The sequence below is a fragment of the Aquila chrysaetos genome, chromosome 26 (genome assembly GCF_900496995.4).
Source record: "Aquila chrysaetos chrysaetos chromosome 26, bAquChr1.4, whole genome shotgun sequence".
NCBI lineage: Eukaryota > Metazoa > Chordata > Aves > Accipitriformes > Accipitridae > Aquila > Aquila chrysaetos.
Window position 1 is genome coordinate 6,285,207 of NC_044029.1, and position 23,198 is coordinate 6,308,404.

At 45.8% G+C, this 23,198-nt stretch overlaps 1 protein-coding gene across 5 annotated transcripts in view; it reads left to right on the forward strand.

Moving 5' to 3' along the window:
• The first annotated feature begins 3,027 nt into the window (after window positions 1-3,027).
• Window positions 3,028-23,198, forward strand: part of ATP2B1 (ATPase plasma membrane Ca2+ transporting 1) — a 64,511-nt gene continuing 44,340 nt past the window's right edge. Inside the window, exon 1 of one of the 5 annotated variants that reach the window (XM_030003149.2) lies at window positions 3,028-3,087. The gene's annotated coding sequence lies outside the window, so the exon portion shown is untranslated. Of the gene's footprint in view, window positions 3,088-3,256; window positions 3,414-3,927; window positions 4,357-23,198 lie in introns of those variants that run through there. The other 4 variants (XM_030003148.2, XM_030003153.2, XM_030003147.2 and 1 more) reach the window with 4 other exon arrangements.

Consider the following 23,198-nt stretch of genomic DNA (forward strand, 5'->3'; position numbering starts at 1 on the left):
TTGAACAGGACCAGCACTAGCAGGATAGTCAGGAAAATGGTTTCAAAATGAAATAAAGTTTAGATCTATGCACTGTCTGTTTTCTGCTTTCTCTTCTCAGGTCAAGCCCATCATGCGATTTTGCCAAAAGGCCCCTATTTCCTACGGGACAGTGAGGTGGGCACTCAGACTTTGGCCGCCTGACTCATTTTTGACCAACTACTGTAATGATACAAATGCTTCAATTCACACTCCTTATGTTAAAAGTCTCATAGTAAGTAGATCAGGTTCAGGCAACCCACTTAAATTCTCTGCGACACATTTTCTGCCTCTGTTAGGATACTTTTGTTGTTAGAGTGTTGGTCACAGAATGAGTTGAGCTATTGTCACTGATTTGTCAAGTCTGGCCTTTCCAAACTGTCTGCGAACCACGCTGCATTTTCCTGAAATGGTAATGTTTCCTCAAAAGTTAAATGAAAGATCTCCAGAAATATTCCTTTGTGCATCTTGGTTTTGCTTGCTTTATACGATTGGTGACCTACATTACATGGAATGTTTTCTGTTAGTCCATCACATGTCCTAACCTTTAGAAGTAGGAGGAGTGCCTATTTTCTCACAAAAAGCATGAAGAGTTGCTGTAGCATGAGGATTAATTTGGAAAACATTTTGAAATCCTCAGGGAGAAGATTCTGTAGCGCTAGAAGAAATTTCTTCTTACCTTCGGACAATGTGCAGCATGTTTTTGTGCTATCCTCGTATAACAGGGCAAGAGCGCAACAGTTAAATAGTAACTGTTTTGTGCCTTGAAAAATGTATCTACTTTGAGAACTCTACCACAACAGTACCTCGAAAAATGAATGTTGATATATACCCCTCCCACCTTTGCTTCCTTCCTGGGAAGAAAATCGGATATTATTCCCATTTCATAGACAAAGAACTGAAGCACAACCTACCTACCTTCCCTCAAGACAAAAGGAAGCAGGTACAGACACGTACCCAAACTGCAATGCGTTAAACACATCATCTCCTCCTTAGCTGTACCAAAGCTAATTTTGTCTGCCTGAGAGCTAGGAGAGATGACAGAACTGTGCAGAACACATCTGCCAGTCTTATAAAGCTGTATCGAGAAATGCAATTTCCAAGTGCCTGGGGAAGCCTCGCTGAGCTACAGCGATCAGCGCAGAGGAGGGTGCTGAACCGCAGACAGAATGTAAGAGAATTTGTTTTATATGTGTCCAGATAGTTGTGTATTCTCCTTCTGGGAAGAAATGCGAGAAATCTCCTCAACAGAACAGTCTGCGGGATTGCTTACCTCAGTATTTTGATTTTTCAATTGACCTCTAGATATGGAGAGGTAAGGTAGTATTTTTAGCAACATCCAAAACGGGCAGGAGCCGTTTACTGCTCGCGGTCTCTTTTGATTGCCTCCCTTTGAACAAAGAGAAAAATGTAACAGGCACTCAGGTAAGAAAGAAAGAGACAACGAAGCTCAGGCAAGCCATGATAATAACGTAGTTAGGATGATTTATTTATTTGCCAGTCCTTGTGGGCTGTTTTGTGCTGACTTCATCCTGTCGCTTTAACCCTCTAGGCTCTGAACCACCCCGAGTCTGCAGCAGTAGCGATACGCGAGCTTCTCCATTCCATTTCTTTCGCAGCCCTGGCTGTGCCCGCAGCGGGATCTGAGCGGCAGGGAAGGAGAAGCGGGGTATTTATGGCAGGCTGGGAGGACCTGAACAGCCTGTGGCACAGCTGGCCAGTCATTCCAGCGAGATGCCCATCAGAGGGGCGGGAAGGATGTCAAAACAAGGCTGGAAAAGCCACACAAAGGGGCTATAGAACTACGTGTGGTTTACGGATGGGGATTTTTCACCGGCGGGTGGGGGGGATCTACTGCCTTGGAAGAGGAGAACCGCAATCAGGGTCGTTTATTTCCAGTTCCATTCCCAGCCCCGTTCCTCACTCCCAGCGCCTCCCCGGACAGCTCACTCGGGCTCAGACGCTCGTAGCCCCATTTACCGTCCTCTCTCGGAGAGCCTTCGGCCGCAGGCGGCGAGGTGCCCGCCACCTGCGGCCCGCCCCCGCCCCGTCCTCCCGCGGGAGCTGCCGGGGCTCCCCGAGGGGCGGGCAAACCCGACGGACGGCAGGCCGGACCCGCTCCTCCCCGCTCCTCACACGCCCGTTCCCGCCGCTCCGCACCTCAACGGCTCCCGCTTCACCCCCGCGCCCGCGGCAGAGAAGCCTCGCCCGGGGCCCCGCCGCGCTCCGCGCCCGCCCTGAGGTGAGGGCCGCCCCTTCCCGCCTCACCGGGCTGAGGGGAGGGCGGTAGGTAGGCCTCTCCCGCCGCCGCCGGGGGATCCCCCCCCCCCACACCAGCCTCAAGGCAGTCCCCGGCCCCGCTGGCGGCGGCCCACGGGTGGGGGACAGGCCTCCCCCACGCCGCCCCGCCCCGCGGGAGCCGGCTCGGTGGCAAAAGTCACCGACCCCCCGAAGCCCGCCGGGCTCCATCGAACGCCGCGGCCCCACCCACCGACGTCATGGAAACAAGCGCGTCAGCCTCAACCGCCCCGCCAGTGGCGGCGGCGGCGGCGAGGGGGCGGGGCCGAGGAGGAGGACGGGGGGCGGGGAGAAGCGCGGGGCCCCGCCCCCCCTCCGTGCCTATCGGTAGCCCCTCCCTCCGCCTCCCCCCCTCATTGAAGACGCCGCACGTCGGGACCACCCCCCCCCCCTCCCTTCCCCTCCACCGGCTGCGCGAGGGGCCCCGTCACGTGACCGGCGCTCCGCAGGCGGTGAGGGAGGGGAGGGAGGGGGGGGGGGCTGCGGCGGCGGCGGGAGCGAGCGAGCGAGTGAGTGACCGAGCGACCGAGCCCGAGCGGGGCGGGCGGAGGAAGGAGGCGGGACGGCTCTCTCGCCGCTCTCCGCTCCGCTCCGCCCTGCCCGGTGGCGCCCGCCCGGCTCCTGTAGCGGTTGTTCTGCGGCGCTGGGGGGTTCGGCGGTGCTGACCGGGGGTGGGGGGGGGGGGGGTGGGTTGGGGTGGGGAAAGGAGGCGGGCGGGGAGCGGCGGCGGCGGCGGCGGCGGCAGCGGCGGCGGATCGCTGGTTCCTGCCGGTGAGGCGACGGGGGCGGGGCGGGCGGTCCGCACCCTCCCCCCTTCCTCCTCCTCCTCCTCCTCCTCCTCCTCCCCCGGCTCTCCCCGCGCCGGTGCCCCCTCCCGCCTTCCCTCCCCAATTCGGTCGCCGCTTCCCTCCTCTCCCGCCCTCCTCTCCCTCCCTCCGCGGCCGCAGGGCGGGGGCGGCCGGCCGTGGGCAGGGCCGGGGAGCGCGGGGACCTTGTGCGCTCGACGAGCGGGCGGCGGCGGCAGGTTCACGGGCGCCTCGTCCCGGCCCCCGGCTGGGCGGCGGCGGCGGCGGCGGGGTCGGCCCGGCGGTACCGAGGTAAGAACGGCGGTGTGCGGTGGATCTCCTCCCGGCTGGCCGGGGCGGCGCGGCGGCAGGTGCAGCGTTGCTCCGTTCACCGCCGCGGGGCTGAGCGGGCCGTGGCCGGGTTCGCCCGGGGAAGCGGAGCGCTGGCGGGGTGCCGCGCTGCCGGGGCTTTAGCCGGTTTTTTTTTTTTGGCTTTTTTGGTTTTTTGGTGTTTTTTGGTTTTTTTTTTTTTTTTTTTTCCCCCCCCGCAGGTAACCGGAGCGCGCACCTGGCCGCCGCCGTGCAACCGGGGCGCGGCGTGACCTTGAGGGCAGCGGGATGCGGGGCTGAGCCTCCCGTGGGAAGCGCAGCCACCGGCCGCACCACCAACCGCGGGCAGGGCCGGCACGCCGCGGCCCCGCAGCCCCCGGCCCGGTGGTGGCGGGTGGGTGGGAGAGGTGGGGGGGGGGGGGGGCGGGCGGATTAAGGCGGTGCTCAGCCCCCGCCGGGTTAAGTAGCCGGGATTAGCCCGCTGCGGCTGCACGACACCGGCATCCCCGGAGCCTCTCCGCCGCCCCGCGGGGGCCGGGAGCCCGGCACCGGCACCCGTGCAGTCCCCGTTGTCGTCGTCCCCCCCCCCGCCCCGCTCCCGCCGCTGCCGCCTCCTCCTTCCCTCCCTCGCCCGCCCGCCCGCCGCGCCCCCGGGGCGGTGTTTTTGGCCGCGGCCGGGTCGTACGGCGCTTTCCCGTCGGAGCGGGCGGGCTGTTTTGATTTATCGATGCCTGGCCGGGCTGCTCATCGACCGGCGCGGGCGGGGAAGGGATGCGGCGTCCCTGCGGGAGCCGGGAAAGCGAAACCCTCGCCGGCTTCGCGCCGCGGGTGAGCGTGGAGCCGCGGTGGGAAGCGGCTCTGACGGCGGCGGGGACCGCTTCGTCCTCGTCCCGGCGGTGCCTGTAACCTTTGGATGTGGCACCACGTGAGTTCGGGAGCGGGGCCGGAGCCGGAGCCTCCGCCGGGGGATGGCTGGCGGCCGCCGGGCGCGGGAGGGAGCGCTCGCCGCTCACGGGTGGAGCGGAGCGGAGCGGAGCGGGTGTCCGCGCCGCAGCCCGCCCGGGCTTCCCCCGCCGAGCCTGTCGGCAAAGGCTGAGGTCGGCAGGATTTAGGATTTCGGGAGGAAGGTCTTCGTGGAAAGGTCGCGGGGTCTTCGGGAGCGTGGCGTGTGGCGGGGGGGAGTGGGGGTGTCTGCCTGAGCCCCCCCCCCCCCCCTTCCCTCTGGGAAGAGTTTGGAAATCGGGAGCTGTGGGTGAGTCTGCCCCGGGTTTTTCAGCCCGAGGGGCAACCTGTTTGCACGGCTGTAATAGGAGTCTGTGCAGTGCTATGCGTGTTCCTCGCTCGACACAAACCCTTAGTAATACATGAATGTCTTTTTTTACGTTTCGCTTTTTAAACTGCATGAGAAGGGAGGGATGGGGGGAAAGAAAGATGCGCAGTCACAAGATTTCGGGGGCTTCTTTCTTGCCATTTTAGGATCCCCATTACAGAAGTCCTTAAATATCTGTTACATACGGCGTTCTTAAATGTGTAACTTCATTTGCTGAGGTTTTCATCTCGAGGTCTGTTCAAAAGGAACTGGTGATAACGCCTTGTGCCTTGCCTTAAACCCTCATTCTGAGGCTGTGCTTGCGCTGGTATCTGGCTTAACAGTGTTTGAGGGGTGACTAGCTAGGTCAATACCCAAATCGTGTCCCTTAACGTGTCCCTTCTTGGAAGTGATGTCCCAAGCCAAATGGACCTGGGAAACATGTCTTGCATCTTTAGCGATTGACAATCTTGACTTGCCGAGGGGAGAAGTAGAGCGTGCTTTTGGAAAACCGCTGCCTGTCCAAGAGCTGCTGCATCTTTAAAACACTCGTGGGTCCTAATGAATTTGAGTTGAAATAGTATTTTTCAGGTGCTTGAAAAGATCTCGGCTAGATAACTTGCCAACTCCTTGGTTCATCATGAAGTGTATTCAGAAGGTGGTAACAGTAGCTATAGCTAGTGCTCCCCCCCCCCCCCCACATTTGTTGGAGCTTTTCAAGGATTTGTTCCAAACACCACAGATCATGAATTCCAACAGAGGTAAACTTGGGTATCTTTAAACTATTGGCTCTTTTGGCAGGAATAGCTTCCAATGTACTAGGACTTTAATACTTATGGCATAATGAATGGAAACTCGCTCGGTGTCAGTGGAAAAAGTGGTCACTGAATTCAGTGAGGAAAAAAAAAACTCCGTACACTTCAATGTGAAATTTTTGGTCTGGAACAGCATCGTTGTGTCGTTCGGTGTATTGCTGCTCTTTCTGTTCGTTATGGTAACCCACCCAGGTTGGGTTTATCTGAAGAAAACGGGGATCCTGTGTTGTGTACAGAGGCGTGCAGGTTTTACCAATCAATGTTGCTATCTCGGTGCTGAATTGCAACATTACTGCTTCAGTTCATTCAAAGAAAAATGCTGCTTACGTGTGGGTAACTAAAATGATACAAGTCAAAACTAATTTTACAGGGAATTGTGGCTGTACTGTGTATGCACACATACAGTGACTCACTATTGCATATTAAGCAGATGTGTTTGGGAACTTAAAGCAGAAAACAGGCTAGCGTCACATTAGCGTTGGGTAAACTGTATTGGTTTCTTACAAAGTTGCATTGCATACAGATAATGGTATAAGCAAAGGATCCCCATTCGTGTAATATACAATCAGCTAATAATCTGTGAGCGATCCTACCAATTAAACCACCCTACAATCTAATGTTAGAATCTCATTTAGAAAGCGACTCCTTCATGGACCACAATATAGAGAACTTCTGTCAGCTGTTAAAATCGAGAACCTCTAAACCATGTTGTGGAAGCTTAACAGGAAGCTGAGAGGCTTGTAAATGTTCTGCAGCTCAGTCAAGAAGGTCTAGTAATTACCTTTTTTTTTTTTTTTTTTTTTTTTTTACTGTTTGAGTTTATTCAGAAAAGGATATGATAAACTGGAGACAGTCATAAGATGAAGGTATTAAGAAGGAAGAAACGTAGGTTGGATCTGCTGAAGCCACCTCCAAAACAGATGCTTTGGAAGTATTAACTTTGCCAACGTTTAAGATTTAGAGCTGGGAACTCAATATTAACTGACAAGTTCAAAATGGACTTGGCAAAGCAATCAATAACATGCCATAGCAAGCAAGTCTCCCTTGACATAAGGGTGGACAAGATAACCTAAAGTATCTTCTAACTCAAATTTCTTCCATTAAGGTAGACTAAATATTAATGGCACTGAGCATTCTTTACCACTGAAATGTGACCTCAGTGATGTCTTTCAGTGTTTGAACTGTTTATTTTAATATATGTTCTCTTCTGTTTTTAAAGGGGAAATAACACTAGTGCAACAAGGATACGCATTTTGCTCAGAGTTGAAGTCGGATTTCAGTTAGCAAAATTTAATCTAATGCAGGATAATGAACAGCCATGATTAGCCCAGGGCATTTAAATATCTTTTGAGAAATAAGGAAGACTACTTGAATCTATAGCAGATTTTGTTATAGAAAAGCATGCTTACTTTCCTCCAAAAGGATCAATAAAATTGCAATAATATTCTTAAATTTGTACTCTTTAGTATCCTCAACTTGTCTTAAAATGAATAATAATAATAAAACTTGTTAAAAGCTGCTGTTCAGGAGATAATAATCTTTCTCTGTAGAGTATTTTAATTAAAAATTAGATAAAATCTAGGGGTTGCAGTATTGTGTCTGAAAAGCTAAGATTAGCTCTGCCTGCTGGCTTGCTATAGTGTGCAACAGTCTCAAGCAGGTTTGTTTTTTTTTTTTTTATTCGAACCTGTTGAATTTTCTCTTGAAGGCATCATTTTTATTTCTCCGTACAAAGTTGAGTGATGGAAGAACAAGGAGGGCAGCGGACATGAGGTGATACTGTTGCCTGTTTGAAAAAGAAAAGTGAACGTAGGATGATTTATGTAGACGATGGGTATTTCTCACAAGCATTAAGAATTAACTCAAAACAGTTTGTCTTTAGATTTAAATTTCTTCACTTTTAAATAACTGTCACTAATGTTAGTTTTCCCCTAGCTTTGGGTTCAAATAAAGAACTAATTCACTAAAGAGCTAGTTCACTAATTGCACAGCAGAGTGATAAAAAAATAAGAAAGGAAGGAAGGATTTTTTTGTTCTTGAAGCCCCCCAAACATTTGTATCTGCATGTAAAAACTAAAAATGTGTTCAGTGCCTCTGAAACAGGGCAGCTGCATACAGAAGATGGAAGCAATGGTAATAAGCAGTATAGAGGAAGGATTTTTGCGGGGTAACATGTACAGTGAAATCAACAGGCAAAATATTAGACTAACCCATCTTGGAACGGTCGCATCTTTTTACACCAAATGGAATTTTCACACAAGTACATGGTATCGTCCAATTTGTCTTTTATTTCTAAATTATCAGGCTTTCAAATACAGTTTATAAAAATGAGTTTCTAGTTTTCATGACAGGTTTCACTTGATACGAACAGTAAATTTGAGGGATCTGCCTGTTCAGGCTATTCATATTCCAGTAAACATTATGAAAGTGATTGCTGCTGCCACTTATAAATCTTATTCTAACTGACAGATGACAGCAGGAGGTGTTATTAGTTTAATTTTGCTGAATTGCAAAGTAGACATGAGGCTTTCTCAGTTGGTATTTCAAAGGTCTGGTGGGAGAAGAAATGTAAAGAAAATGTAGGAGGCGTTTTTTTTTAAAAAAAAAAAAAAAAGCCCAGAAATAGCTCTGAAAATAAATCCAAATTCTTTTTGTCCAGTAAGAGATAAGATGTAACTTGCTGTTACAAGACAGACAAACAACATCTGCCTTGCCTTTGGAAGGGAATGGACTGAGGAAGAGGGTATACCCTCCCCTTACTGCTGTTTGCAGCTGTACTGTGCAGTTAAGGAGTGCATGGATGCGTTTTGAGGATGACAGCCTTGATAAGCTTTGAGGCCGGCTACTAAGTCGGGCTGGTTTTGCCACTTAAAATATGACCCGTCTCAGCGGTAGGGGTAGTGTTGGCTTATTGCTGGTTATTTTCTGATACTGCTTTGGAGGAGAGAGCTAGGTAAGTTCCTGCATGGACTCCTACTTACACTGAACTTCAGTGGTCTGCCTGTCTCAGTTTTTTTAATATTGCTTACGAGCTGGATGCCGCCTTAATTCCCAGCGAGCACAGGAAACACCATGTTCTTAAAACACACTTCTGCGGAGCCTATCACTTGTAATCTGCTACCCTTACTTGTGCCCTTATATTCACAGAAAGATAAGGTGGCAGCAGGGAATACAACACTATTGGGTTCTGACCACTTGGTGTACAGTGTCTGCTCTACGAAGAGGAGGCCCGGGATGTACTGTACTCTGCATAGTCGATAGCGACAAACCCCATCTCAAGGCAGAAAAGATGATTCGGCTGCTCTTGCTCTAAGTAACTATCTAACTTCGTGGGACTCAACCCAAGGTTCACAGTGGTGTACTCTTTTTCTGTTTGTCTTAGGTCTTCATCGAAACGCAGACTTTGGTATTCATTTTAGGATTTTTGAATCCGAGGTGATCTTTATCACCTTTACAATACACGCACCAGTGGAAGAAAAATCAAGTGCTCTTTTCGCTGGAATGTTACAGATGTGCCGTGCCCTTACATAGAGATCACACAACCATTTTTGCACTTGTTATTTGACAAGTGACTGGCGGCTTGTCCATGTGGATCTTTCAGGATTGCTTCTGTGTCTATGCAAATACAAGGATGTGTTGCTTGCGGTGTGTACTTTGGCTTCCTGAACTACTGCATTTCTAATGAAATCGAGACATCTTGGGTCTTATGTGATAACAAATTTCTTAAAAAAAAAAAAAAAAAAAAAAAAAAATTAAAAAGACACTCCATAGCTGTATGAGAGAATAAACTTCATTTCCAAATCAGATCAGAATATCTATCTGGATTTAAAACCAATAAAAAACAACTGATAGCTCCATACGGGGAAAGGAGGAAGAAGAGACATTAGCTGTGTTTGGTGGAGTTTTTCCACCATAGAAAGACAGGACCATAGCGCTATGCTCTTCGTTGAAATAAGGAGCTTAGTCACTAGCAGTAAAGTAGTCTTGTAGCTACTGCAAGCTTTTTTTATGAATACTTGTAGAATATTATAAAAAGTGAAGAGGCCACCGTGACTCTCCAAAAGCTTGGAAAACATTTGGTTTTATATGGTAGGTGTTTCAAGGGATGTAAGTCTTTTGAGTCCTGATCAGAAGACTTGCTAGTCACTTCTGTTAATATAAGATGTTTGATTGCTTTTTTAATATTCTGAAGTTATGGCACACTTCTCTCATAGTCCTCTGAAGCTGCTGTGTTGATCAGCATAGTCCAAGAGACCATGAGGACAGTGAGACAGCTTCATTTGTACTTGCTATTTGGCTTGTCACTGTGAGTGGAAAGTTTCATGGGGTGGCTGAGGTGGCCTGGTAGCTACTTTCGTTTCACACTGTCCTGGGCTGCTCAATAACTTCCCCCTCCTTTGCGCCATCTCTGCTCCTTTGCATCTACTTGCTGTGCCAGTAGATGATTTGTGTTACACAATCCTTGTGCACAGACTGGGATCTCCAAGGCGAGAGGCGAGGCTCGTAGGAGGGAAGCAGCACGAGTCTTCGGATCGATGGTGTGGGAACGTTCTTCCTTGCGTGGTCATCACCTGAAACCATTCCCTAGAGAGTATTAACCTTTTCGTGTGGAAGAACTTGAAGTTATTGTTCTGACAGTAGACCGGAGAGTATTTTGAGTGCCAGCCTTCAACTAATGGCTTTCCAGAAAAGATTATTTGGATCTATCCATAGAGATCTTTGCACTAAATAAAATATTAAAAAATATTACAACAGATTAGCTATATGCCTAGGTGGTTTCTGATACTGCAGCAGTGGAGGAAATGAAAAGTTGTTTGTCATATTGTGCGTCCAGACTCGCTTTCTGTGGTTTTTTATGTAGGTAAGACTGAGGAGATAGTAACAAGGAATGGGTAGAAAAGATGACAGGTATGGTTAACCTTAAATTATTTGTGAAAGGGTAGTATTTTTGAACCTCTCCTGGCCATTTAGATAGAGTAGAGACTAAAGCAGGATTGTAATATGCATATTAAGCAGGAGTTTTTTCACTTTCATCTAGGTGCAACTGCTATCACTGTTGATATTGCACTTTAAATTGCTTTATGTCACTTGGGTCTGCCAATTTTTCTTTGCTTGGGAATGAAGCTGGTGCAAAACTTCATGAAGCCTATGGAATAACAATGCAAATCAATACTTAAGTTAGAGCGGTGTCTAGCAGCCTCATTCCGGTGAGGCTGTGTGAAACATGAAATGATTTAAACTGGCTGGCAGGATCTGTGCCAGACAGCTTTCAAATGTACATAGTTGAGACTGACAGCTGGAGAGGGTAGGTGCTCTACCGCTGCTAGCACAACTGCTTTACTTCTGCTTTATTAACAGCTCCAATCATTTCAGCTTGTGTTCACCAACTTCAGCTCTGAAATCCATGTAGTTAACAGTGGCTGCAATTTTCATGTTCTGCAATGAGCTTGCTTTGCATAGTGAAATGTCTTAACATCTACACAAAGTCTGATTTCAGACTTTCTGTTGGTAATAGGTAGATTTGGCTGTGGTGACTGCAGATCTAGGGGTTTGTTTCTAAACTGGAGCTGTGTTTCTAAAGTGAGTTGAAAGAGATTTGGTAATAAAGCACTAAATTATCTAGGATTTGAGAAAAGCATGGTCTCTTACCTTTCAGATTTCTTTTTTTTTTTTTTTTGCGTGTTAGTTGATTTCTGTTAGTGGAGGCACTCGTAGCGGAGCTATCCTACAGATGAGAGATGGCTGCTCATGGTGCATACCAGGTTACAGGGACCTTTTGAAAAAGCTTTAGTACAAACACACACTTCCAAAAATGAAATACCAGCATATAAAGCAGTGGTACTTACTGAGGATATTGTCTGCTTGTGAATGAACAATTCACACGTGGTTTATTTTTTTCCTTGTTGATCCTGGCGTTGCTGGGCACTGGATAGCAGCACCTCAAACTGTATTACCAAAACCATTCAGAAAAGGTTGTCTTGGTTATGCAAAGTCTGACACCCTAAAGCTGCGGTGTGAAATTAAGCTACCTCAAAGCACAGGAAATCAGTTTACCAGATGGAAAAATACAAGGGGTAGATGCTTGAGGGGAGTACTTTATTTTTATTTTCTGGGAAGATACTGTAGTAACATTTTTGGTAAGCGGACTACTCACTCCAAAACTGAAACACTGAATTTGCATAGGCTGGAAGATTAATGTTCTCATGCTATTGTCAAATCTAAAGCTAGAGAAATGAATATGGAGAATAAAGCTATATATAACCACAGGCAAAATGCTTTCAACCGGACAAAGTAAATATATGTTACTTTGAGGCAGTAATCATAAACCAGGCTTGTTTCAAGCTCCTGACGGGAGTTGCCAAAGGCCTGTCCTGAGCATTACTGAGCCGGCAAAGTGAAAACGCTACCGAAGGGCTTTCCTCTTCGCTGTGACGGGGAGGGGTAGCTGGAAATGGCGATGCGTGGGTGATGGATGGTGGTGGTAGGGCTGCCGGGGGGGGTCTAGGTGCCTGGGGGTGAGGGTGAACGGGAAAGTGGGGGCTGCCTGGGGCCCGTCCCCCTGCGGTGGGGCTGGAGGAGGAGGAGGAGGTCTGGAGGAAAGGTCTTGGCCACGCTGCCAGACAGGGGAGCCTGAGTCAGCAGCAGGGTTCTCCTGTGCTGGCGAGGACGTCGGCAAGAGCGTGGCCAGCAGGTTGTCGACCTCCATCGTGCTCGTGAGGCTGCATCCAAAACGGCGACAGGGAGAGGCTGGCAGAGGGGTCGCTAAGCCGGTTAGAGGATGAGCGAGGCGGCTTTGCTTGACGTGGAAGGGAGGAGGCTGAGGAGGGACCCTGGTGATGGTCTTCGGCGGGGCCTCACGGAGAAGGTGCAGCCAGGCTCTTCTCTTTCCCAGGATGAACGTGGGGGTGAGGAGAAGAGCTTCCACGACTGACTTGAGCCGGCGAGGCCTGCGCTGCGCTGGAAGGCAGTAGTCCCCATCGCCCGTGTGACCCTCCGGAGGAACCGCCGGCATGGCTGCCGTCTTCCTCGTCACCGGCCCTCGTCGAGGGCTGTCCCCCGACCTCGAGGTCGGGTGAGCGTCGGTGCTGGCGCGGGCTGGGGCGCAGGACTGTACCTTCAGGCAGCAGCGTAGGCTCGGATATTCCTAAACTAACTGTGAAACCACATCCTTCCTCTTGCATGTGCCTGCTCTGACATGGTAGTGCAGCTGCTTGATAGGCGAGTTCAGCCGACTGCGCTTAACTTCAGCAGAGCAATCCTGGCCACTTACATAAACGTCTTAAAAAAACTGAAACTTGTCGCTCCGGGCCTCTTCTGCTGTTGAAGAGACGCAAGCGCATCTAAGATAAGATTCACGTGACTATTTTAGATTGTGTCCTAGGTGGCTAAATTTAATCTTTCCGCGGAGAAGTTATTATGTACCCGTTGCCTATTTAATAAATAAATAAATAAAAAGCCTGAAGTGCCTACCTTAGATATAGTTGTTACCATCTGATCAGGTGAATCTCACGTGTGATGGGAGGAATGTAAACTTGTAACCCGTGGAATGCAAACGGGCTTCAGAGCTTCAGTTCTGACCTCCAGGTGGTGAGAGGAGAAGGGGTTAGGGAAGAGCACAACTTCAGCCTTGGCTTCTAAAAAAGCTCTCGCATCTGCTGCATGCTGTCTGTTGCTAATTATTGAAGTACTAAATCTCAGGGAGTGATTAATACTGGAATCGGTAATTGTTCGGCTGTGTTCTTAATGTAAGGTCTTCAGCTTTTCAGTAAAAAGCTGAGATAACAACAAACCTCTGTAAATCCTTAAAGGCAGCTGTAGTAATTTAAAAGTGTAAAATTCTGTGGAATTTGCTGTAGAAACTTATCCAAGAGGAAAAGTGCTCCAAATATACTCATGTTTCATGGGGCTTTTCAGTCCTTCCCCCCACCCTACCTATTCTGTATAAATAGATCACATGTTTTAACCTGCTGATTAGAAGCCTAATGTCAGTCTCTCAGATGTAAAGGGTATTATAAACATAATTATTTGGGAGCCTAATGAGGCTCCAGTTGCAGGATGAATTAGAGTTGTGGTATCATACTCAACCAATAAATTGCTATGTGAATTTTTGGCGTTCACCTTGCTTATACCACCTGTTTACGACTTTGTCGTCATAAATTCAGTCACATCTTTTGACAAATGCATCTTTCCTGCAAGCGTGGTTTCACATTTGCTTGACTCAAGCAGGTTCGTTGTAGTTCTGTGCCCTGTTTTGAGTTGGCACTGGTATTGGATTATCTGTGTGGTGAGTCTGGTTAGACAACCAGTCTGCCTGAAAAACAGCATTTTTCCTATCTGGATCAGCTTCTCGTGTATGTGCAGAAACTTCGCTGTTGTCACAAGAGACGGCAGTAACTTGGGGAAGGGCAGGATGATCAGAGTGGTTGGGACACATCCTGATACTTGGGCATCACCGTGTTTGTGATGGAAGAGGCAGGGCTTCTCCTGCTGTGGTTGCCCTACATAAAGCACACTGAGCAGCCTGGTCGGAGTCCTGGGAACCAGGGACGCTGCTGGAGCCCTGAATTTCAACAGCAAAACTGTGAGGTGGTCTCGTCCCATGCTAGGGGAGAAACTTTAGTCAGCTATACAATGTTCAACCGTAAGCTCTGTAAAATGGGGACCAGTTTGGCCCATTGACTTACTCGTTTAGCGAATCTGCTATGTGAAAATGAAGCTGAGAAGCGAACACCACTTTCCTGTAGGAAGTGGGGAGCAGAAGCAGCTGTCTAACTTGCCAAAGGGTGGTTCTTCTATTTTCAGAACTTGAAACAAGTGAAGGCTAAATTCCATAGCTACAGGCACATTCTTCTTGGATGGGTAGTAATCAAAAACTAATGATTCAAGCCGTCAAAGCTTTTTAAAGTTCATGTGAAGTTTAAGATTATGGAAATTTATCTTTTCTTTGAGAGGAGGAGAGTGTTTTGCTGCTCTTCTAGAAGAAATTTTGAGACTAAGGAGCTCATTGCATTTGTGTGACCTCTTGTATATGAACTTCTAAATAGTGAAACTTAGAAATAACCACCGGAAAAAATAGTTTGATGAATGCTTAAGATTGGCAAGAATATTGTATTAGCTTAGCCTCCTACCAAAAAGTTGGGAAATACTGACTTTATTTAAAAAAAAAAAAAAAAAAAAGGGAAAAAAATCTTGTCAAAATTTTGTAGTCTAAACAAGCAAGGAGTGTCTGTTTATGAAGTTTTTGCAAGGAAGGTATGTTGTCTTGTCTTGGCCTAGAGCTTAGTATTCACCTCCATAAGATGGCAAAAAGCTATCAATCTGTCTGCTTAAAGCCTGTTCCTCTTTCAGACTGTTTCCACAGCGGCTGCTGCGTCAACACCATTCAGTCCTAATTACCAACTCCAAAGCAGGCTGATCAATGGAAATGCTAAATAAAGCAGCAGAGCTCTTGCCTCAGAGGATGTGTAAAACCAGATTTGCCAGTAGGTGTGTGCCTCTGGGAATGCCAGCAGAAAGGTTAGCTGTTTGTTACCTTCCAGTCCAACACCACGCCGTACCTTCCTGGCTCTTTTGCTAGTGGGTCATCTTGAAATCTGAGTTTCTCAACTTCTCTTCCAGGTGAAGCTGCTTTTTAAGAAATGAGCAACCAAAAGGGTTTAGCTTTTCTGAAATTGAGAAACGGCAGAATCCATAGGAATAAAAATTGTTGACTAGGTTGAACTGTAGCTATATAATGTTTGTTTTTGACATGTGAAGCATCAGGCTTATGGTACTTGTTAGTACTGTTAGAGTTGATCCTGCCATTTTTGTCAGATACCAGACTTTGAGATGTGACTGCTGGGTGGGGATCAGAAACAAAACACCAACTCTCCTGGCCACTGACATACATGTCTCTGAAAGCCTGAGGAAGTTCTTGGCATGCTTTAAAGTAACCGCATTAGGTTTGCAGGCACAGCTCTTTTAGTGCTTTCTTACAAGGTGAGTATCTTTTCCATAGCTGATAAGTAAAATGATGTCTGTACTCCCTCTGCTGGCTCTGCAAAAATAGCTTTCGTGAGCTTAAATAGTCAAATAGCACCTCTTACAAAAATGCCTGTATGAAATTCCGGGTTAAGAACAGTTTAATGAATGGAAGAGGGATTTTCCTGAAAAATGGGTCAACAAATAGTTACTGAAAGCTAATCAGGTGTCTCAGATGCTATCTCCTGCTATAATGGTAAGCACTGGTGTTGTATATACCTTTGTAATTGTAGTCTGGTCTGTTTTTGTGTATCAACGTTTGGATGGGGCTATCCAAATTAAGATACCAACTACTTGTACATCTAGTCATACATCTGAGCCCTATTTTTATAGGTACTGTGTGCTGTATGTACATAAAGAGGTATAACATGTGGAAGCCTTGCACGGGGTAAGAGAACTTACTTCCTTCCATAAACTACAGTGCTCTGCACATTTATTTGCTCATTCTGAGACTACTGGTTTCTTCCTATGTGAAGAGATATTGGATATAAAAATTCTCAGCCAGAATGGAAGAAGTTCAGGCCTTGAATGAGGTCTTGGTACAGAAAGGTGTTATGTCCATAATCAAAACAATTGCTCTTGGAAGTCAACAGGCATATTTACGTGCCAATGCAATTCATTCTGTGTTCTTCTTTTCTGATGCTATTACTCTGTTATACTACTAGTCTAGTTATTTTTGCTTTCTGGAATTTAGGGATGGTTTAACAGTTTTGGAGAACTGAGAGAATAACCTACCCTACTATTCTGGTCAGTAACTGGTCTGAAGCTGGATAAGTGGAATAACAAGCCAAACTGCCTTTTTAATGTTTTCTAGTTCAGAATATCTCTGAAGAAGAACGCCTGAGCCTTGTGATGTGGAGAGCTTGGCTTCTGGTTGCTAAATCTGAGGATGTTTTCTGGCTTTTCAGGCCTGCAAGGTGCATTTCCTGGAAAGCGCAGTCTTTTGTCCAGATGTTTGCTTGTATAATTCCTGACTGTCAAATATTTTGGAACAGGAAAACTACTGTGCAAACCCGATTTAAGAATTTGGTGCAGCTGAACACTCTGTGGTTCCTCCTGTTAGATTTCTCTTTGGGTATACCTGTGGCTGTCTGTAGATGTCTTTAGGCATTGCTGTACTGAGAAGGGACTGCTTGGCTGTATGAAAACAGGCAGTTGCCCAGGTGTTCACACAAAGGTTAGAACAAGTCTTCCTCTCACAGCAAGTGTGTTCCCATTACCAAATATTCTGCTCTTCCAGTTTTTCCCTTGGGGCATGCTATTGTGGATTAAGGTCTTGAAGTTTAGCCCTATGACTTGGATATCCCCCACTTATGATCAGAATTTAGAGTTTTACTGCCATGCTCAATAATTTTTGTTGAATGTCCAAAGTTGTATTTTACTAATGTTCACGTTAGTTGACAAGTAAACCAAAACTCGCGGACCTGCAAAATATAGGCCATCAAATTTAGTTTAGCAGTGCCTGCCTTGAACCTTAATTTTGTCAAGCAAGAACAGCTGAGGATTCTCAGTGCACAGGGAAATGCTTCCATTTTCTAGGAAAGCCTAGTGTATTTTAGAAACCTCCAAGTTAAGGAGTTAGAGATTCCTAATCTTAAAATAGCTTAAAATAATAAAGTAGCTTAAAATAGCTTGGTTTAAGCTTTCTTTGAGCAATTTTGCTGAGGCAATTGTTTTAATACTTGAAATTATTTGCTCAGTGAAAAAATACTTTTTGACAGCTAATGGCTTATTTTAATAGTAATTGCTCAACAACAAGGTAATGTTTTAGTAAGTACCTACTTTTTGAGTTTTAAGGAAGAAAGCGGTCTCGAAAGCTGTTTAGTCTTAATTATGTGCATAAAGCATCATGCCTCAAACCAGATTGTGGTTTTGACAGACAGCTGTGTAGCTGCCTAAAATTGTTTGTTCCTTCACACTTAGTTTGGTTCTGGATTCTGACCATATACTGTTTGATCACATTGCTGAGTTCCCTTAATTACATAACTGCTCTAAATTGTGTTCAGATACCAACAAAATAAGATATTCCACCACCAGTCCCCACAAAAAAAAACCCAAAAAAAACCAAACCCCCGAAACCCCGCCCCAAAACCAGAAAAAACAACCACCACCCCAATTTCATGCTGATTTGGTTAGAGGGAAAGATTTCGATAGGAACGGATACATGTGCAAAGATCTGACTCCTGTAGCAGGAGTGGTAGTGTACCAAGAATCAACTCGCTATTAGCAGTCTAGAGAAAGCTACTAGCTTCTGGTATCGAGTCTACAAGTGCAAAATACAAAACTACGCAAATGTTCAGTGTAAATGCGTGTTTCTGAAGGTGAATGGGAAGCACTGTTTATAAGCTGTGCTGTTATACCTGTGAATGTTAAACATATGAAGGATATTCAGGATTCTGTTGGTATAAATTTGTGTCTATTTTAAAGCATCCCTTTCCTCCAGAAAAGGAGGAAACAGAAAACAATGTTGTAAAATATTGGAAGTAGAATCATACTAAGAATTTAACTAAACATAGATTAGAGACCACAGTAGGACTTGGCTGTCAACCTGCCTGACACAGTGTACAGACTTGAATATGCACATAACCTAAATGAGCCAAATTTGTAATATAACTTTGTAATGAGGTGTATCGTTGTTTTTCAATGTGTAGGACTCCTCAGTAAGAAGTTTCACTTCTTCCTAACCAGTGTTTGGTAGCCTGCCTAGGGAAAACTTATGAAGTCTGAAAGTGTTAAAAATGAGTCTGCTACTTGTTACTAGCAGACTTCATACTTGCGCCAGTTTTTTCTAAGTCTTGCCTACATCAGGTAGGTTTTTTGGAAACGCTACTAAAGTCATCCTTAATTATAAAGGTTTTCAGATGGCTTCTTCCTGTACTTCCCTTGACAAATTGAAATAAGCCATTCTTAATGGGACTGAAATAATAAGCAGCATTCTGGAGAATAGTTCTGGCACAGCTGCTTCCTAGCAGTCTACTTTCTCTTCTCCATTAGAAATGGAGACAGACTGCTATGTGTCCTTCAAGCTAAAGAGTCTGTTGAAGGTGCTGGGAAACCAGGGGATGGTATCCTGGGAGGAACACAGGAATACAGGAGACTGCTTAGCTGTGGAGCACTAGGAGGCAGAGGGAGAAATTTCTGTGCGTCTTCCAAAATTACCTCTAGAAAGACTGGGTCCCTAACTGTGGGAGTTTTGGTAATTCATGTTATCTCTTGTTTCATGGTGCTGTGTCACTCTTGTTTCATGATACGCTGATGCGCTGCAGTCACTTCCCTCCAACGGGGAAACAGTCATTTCCCTGAGTCTTGCTAGCCTCAGGCTAGAGGAAGCTACTCTGCTTTACCTGTTTGCTGCAGTAAGGGAAACTTGTGGGCTGCAGGAGTTGGATTGAAAATTTAACTAGCTTCTGACTTACCAGGGCTGGTCTGTGAGGCCCTGCTTGGCTGTATGGGGAAAGAAACTCGCTCTGAGCCGGGATGCGGTACTGTCAGATGTGTAATTGCAATGGCCCTTCGAGGAAGTTCGTTGGAAACCATGAGCTGGACATACAAATCTTGGTTCTTAAGAGTTTGTGCCTTCAGTGGTGGCCAGTTGGAATTAGTCTAACATGCACAAATTCAACACTTTAGCAGGTTGCTTGAAGTTTGTCCCTTGAGTGAAGAGGCTGATACTGCCCTTCCCAATTCCCTTTCTTCAGAGAGATTGTATGCTATTGCTAAAAACAACCTGATTGCAGAAGTTGCAGAATGTTACTATGCGCCACTGTAAAATAAACAAACGCTTGTGGGAAGTACCTTTCTGTAGAAGGAACAAAACAGGTCTGAGTTAGCCGAGTCAGAATGACAATCTGTAGTCTTCATGGATGGGTTGACTCTCAGCCCTGAGGCTCAGCTGCAGCTGAACTAATGGCAGTAGGCTCCCGATTCAGATGCTGTCTTTTGGAAGGAGGAATATTGCCCTTATTGAACTAGCCACTAGGAATTACTGCTGAGGATTCAGAGCTGCCTTAGCAGGAGACTGACACCTCACTGTGTGTGCCAATGGTACTTATGCTCTAGGGACCTGAGTGCCTGCTGGTTTACCATGTTATTTCTAATAGCCTTGTGCTTCGATGGGGCAGGGGAGTGAGGGAAACAAATATCTGATCCTCAGCACTGAATAGGTCCAGCTGGTTGCTATGAAGTTTTTCAAGGCATGGCCTTTCCCTACCTAGAGGAATAAGCATTGTGCCAGAGCTAAATAGACACCTAGTTCACCTCCTAATCTGAATGCTTGCTGTTTACACTGGAAGCACAACCATCTACAAATTGCATTAAAATCCACTGGTACTACTGAGGAGTTGAGACCTTTGGTTTACAGGAAACTAGGGGAGGGATTTCTTTTACTAGGTGGAATAGGACTTTTAAATATCAGGGAGCATGGCTCCGTTTGCATTCTCTTCCCCAGTCACTTTTTTCTAATGAATTAACCATGCAACTGATGACTCTGTGCTTTCAGAAACCTAAAGAGTTATGTACAGTACAGATCTTCACACCTGAAGACTTTAGAAATGAAGCTACAATTGTTAATTGTGCATAGGCAGTTTGTACAGCAATTATTAAATAGCCTACCAAAACTGAGAAATGAATTAAGTTTACTAAAGCTGCTCGAGCTGCTGTGTGACGGTCTGGTGAATTTGCTATTCAGTTCAAACGGTGTCTAGCCTTGGCAGTAAAGTGATGTATCATGCGATTTATTTAGTGGCATGTCACTTTACCTGAAATAACAGAGGGAAAATGAACCTTTTCTTGAATGGAGATTAATGCTATCTGAAAGGTGGCAGCAACATGGTTCCATGATGAAGATGCTCACAGCATTAGCTGAATGTGTGTCTCTTATGTTGGCATATCCACATTGCCTTTATGACTTCTACAAATAAATCAGCTATTCTGGCATCTTGTGGAAAAACTTCTGGGGAATCTGTTGTGGTAACTTGTTCAGCCAGTAGAAACCCTGATATTTAAATCTTTTGGCTTAATTTTGTGGCTGGGGGAGGAGGGGGAAATGCTTTTTGAATGACTGCTTTCTGCAGCGAGCTGCTGCGAGTAGCCCACTCTTAGACTGTAGAGAAGTAAAATGCATGGCTATGATCACAGCAAGTGGGAGGGTGGAGGCTTGGGAACATGCATGGTGCTTTCTATCTCCTGGGATCCAGAAGGGCAGATCGCATTGCTGTAAAAAAAAAAAAAAAAAAAAAAAAATTGTCTATTCTTAAAGATCATGGAAATGCAGGGAGAATGGAAGAGCAGTGAAAAAAGGATTAGTAAAGGAAGGGTTGCTAAAACTGGTCAGAGTGCTGTGTGTCTCATGAGAGATGGACTTGGAGCAGGACCCAAACCAAAGTGCTGTCTCTCAGTGGCTGAGGTGCTGTGAGAGAAGAGTAAAAAGGCACACAAGAAGTTACTGCTCTGAGCCCTGGGTTGCCTGTGACTGTTGCGACAGCAGGCTTTCACACAGTCTATTACTTCGTTAGCGTAGTTGCCAATTAAGGCTTTTCCCAATGCAAAAGGATAAGGGTGGCAGGTGTAAGTTGCCGTGTTGTTAGTGTCAAATAATGAGAGCTGCTTCAGGACCTCTGTGGGTGGAAGTCTTATGCCTCGACACCGTAGCACAGCCATACCTTTGGTCACCTGAGGATGTGACAGACTTGCTGCTTGCTTTGTTAGACTTAGGAATTGCTGTGATGGGAATCTCAGCTTTGTGCATCCTGTCTACTAACAGTGCATACACACTCCCTCTCTATGTTAAGGAAACAAACTGCCAAGAGAAGGGTTTATTACCTTGTATTGAATAGTGGACCAGGGATTGTCGTGTAACTCACGCTGATCAGACAACATTTAATTCAACATCATTCTATGGACAGGTACCAGTAACTATATTGCAGTAATGCTTAAATGTATGCAGAAAACCCCAAATCAGCAACCAACCCTGAATAAATGAGAAGGTTCTTTAAAAAGAGTGGTTAAAAGAGCAGGACAGTGCAGGCAGCATGAGAACTTAGCCTTTAAGTGGGTGTCAGACTTCAGCAAGATCGAAAAGTATAATCATGAGGAAGGACCAGTTTTGAAACTGGAGATATGCCTGAAGGATAAAGCAGTATGTAGCCTCACTAAATGGTAAAACATATCAGATAATACCATGAGGCTCAACTTACTGAAGCTGCTTCTTATGCTGTACCAGAAAGAGGAGGCCCACTAGAATGGGTTAGTGAGCTAAGCTCTCAAAACTTATCAAAAAGATCTAAAGGGATGATCAGTATAATCATAATGAAGAAGTTTGCAAGAGATTCCACACCTGTGTTTCTTGCAAAGCCATACAGTGGATTCTCAAATTCAAATATTGTGGTTAAAAAACAAACAAACAAAAACCAACAAAAAAAAACCCCAAACCACAAACCCTGAAGCTCTTCTTGCCACCACCAGCAGGAGCAGCAAACTTGCGCAGTAGGTCTGAAAGAGCTACTCAAGTGTAGACTCTTTATGATATTTGAATTAAAACCTTTGACTCCTTAGGAATGGAAGATGGCAAATGTAATTGCAATATTTGGAAGGGGCTTTCTCAGAACGACTCTTTAGCCAGTTTACTTGGTGTATTTCTGGCAGGCAGGGACTAATATGACATGCAGGGGAAGCTAGCATCGCTTTCAAATTATAAATTTTTCAAGAAGTAGGGCTTTTTAAGGGTTTCAGGATAAGGATAAACTGTGTTCTTGTATTTCCAGAAGGTTTTTGAAAAATCTGAAGATGAAGGCTCTTAAACTGGCATGTTACAGAACAAGAGGGAAGCTTCTTAAACTTTGGCCACAAGATGACAAAACAGATACCAACTTAGCATCATAGTGTGTGCTCATTGAGATGGGTGACCAGAGCTGGGGGTTTTGTTTTACTTTTTTTACGTTCCAAACCATTGCTTGCTGGGGATGATGATTTTGAGGATCACAAATGGATGATTTACCACATAAATACTACTACTTATATATTATGTGTTTACAGTTCAATGAGCATATATTTTGTAGTACTCTTTCTACATAGCAGTAAGCTAGTCCAAGGTGTAGCAAAAAGACTTAAACTTACCCTTAAAACTTATCCTACTAAGTTAATTTTACTGCCCTAATAGAAAGGAGTCAGTCATATGCAGAGTGACTTTTGGAAGTAATTAAGCTTAATTTCATTAGGCATAAATATTTCCTAGTAGGTTTAAGACTAATTTTAAATTTCTCTCAAGGTTTCCTGAATACGACAAGGATCAGGTAGGGATGGCCTTTTGCCCTTTGCCTGAAGGAAGGCTCATAGCTCTAAAGAGCTTTTGGCATCTCTTTGATATCAGGAAGCATGGTTACAGTCAAAAGCATACCGCTTTGCTTAGATAGATATTAATATGAAAGAATACTTTCTGGAAGAAAAAAGGGGGAGTGTTTAAATCAAGATGAGATGGTAAATGTCTGGTTCTGGCTGAAGTGTTATATGCAATTCAGCTTTGAACGTGTTTTAATTTAAATGGGTGCAACATGTTCTGAAACAAAGTTTCTGGTGTGAAGAACTCCTGAACTTGACTTGGAGCTTTAGAACAAAAAAAAAATTCCA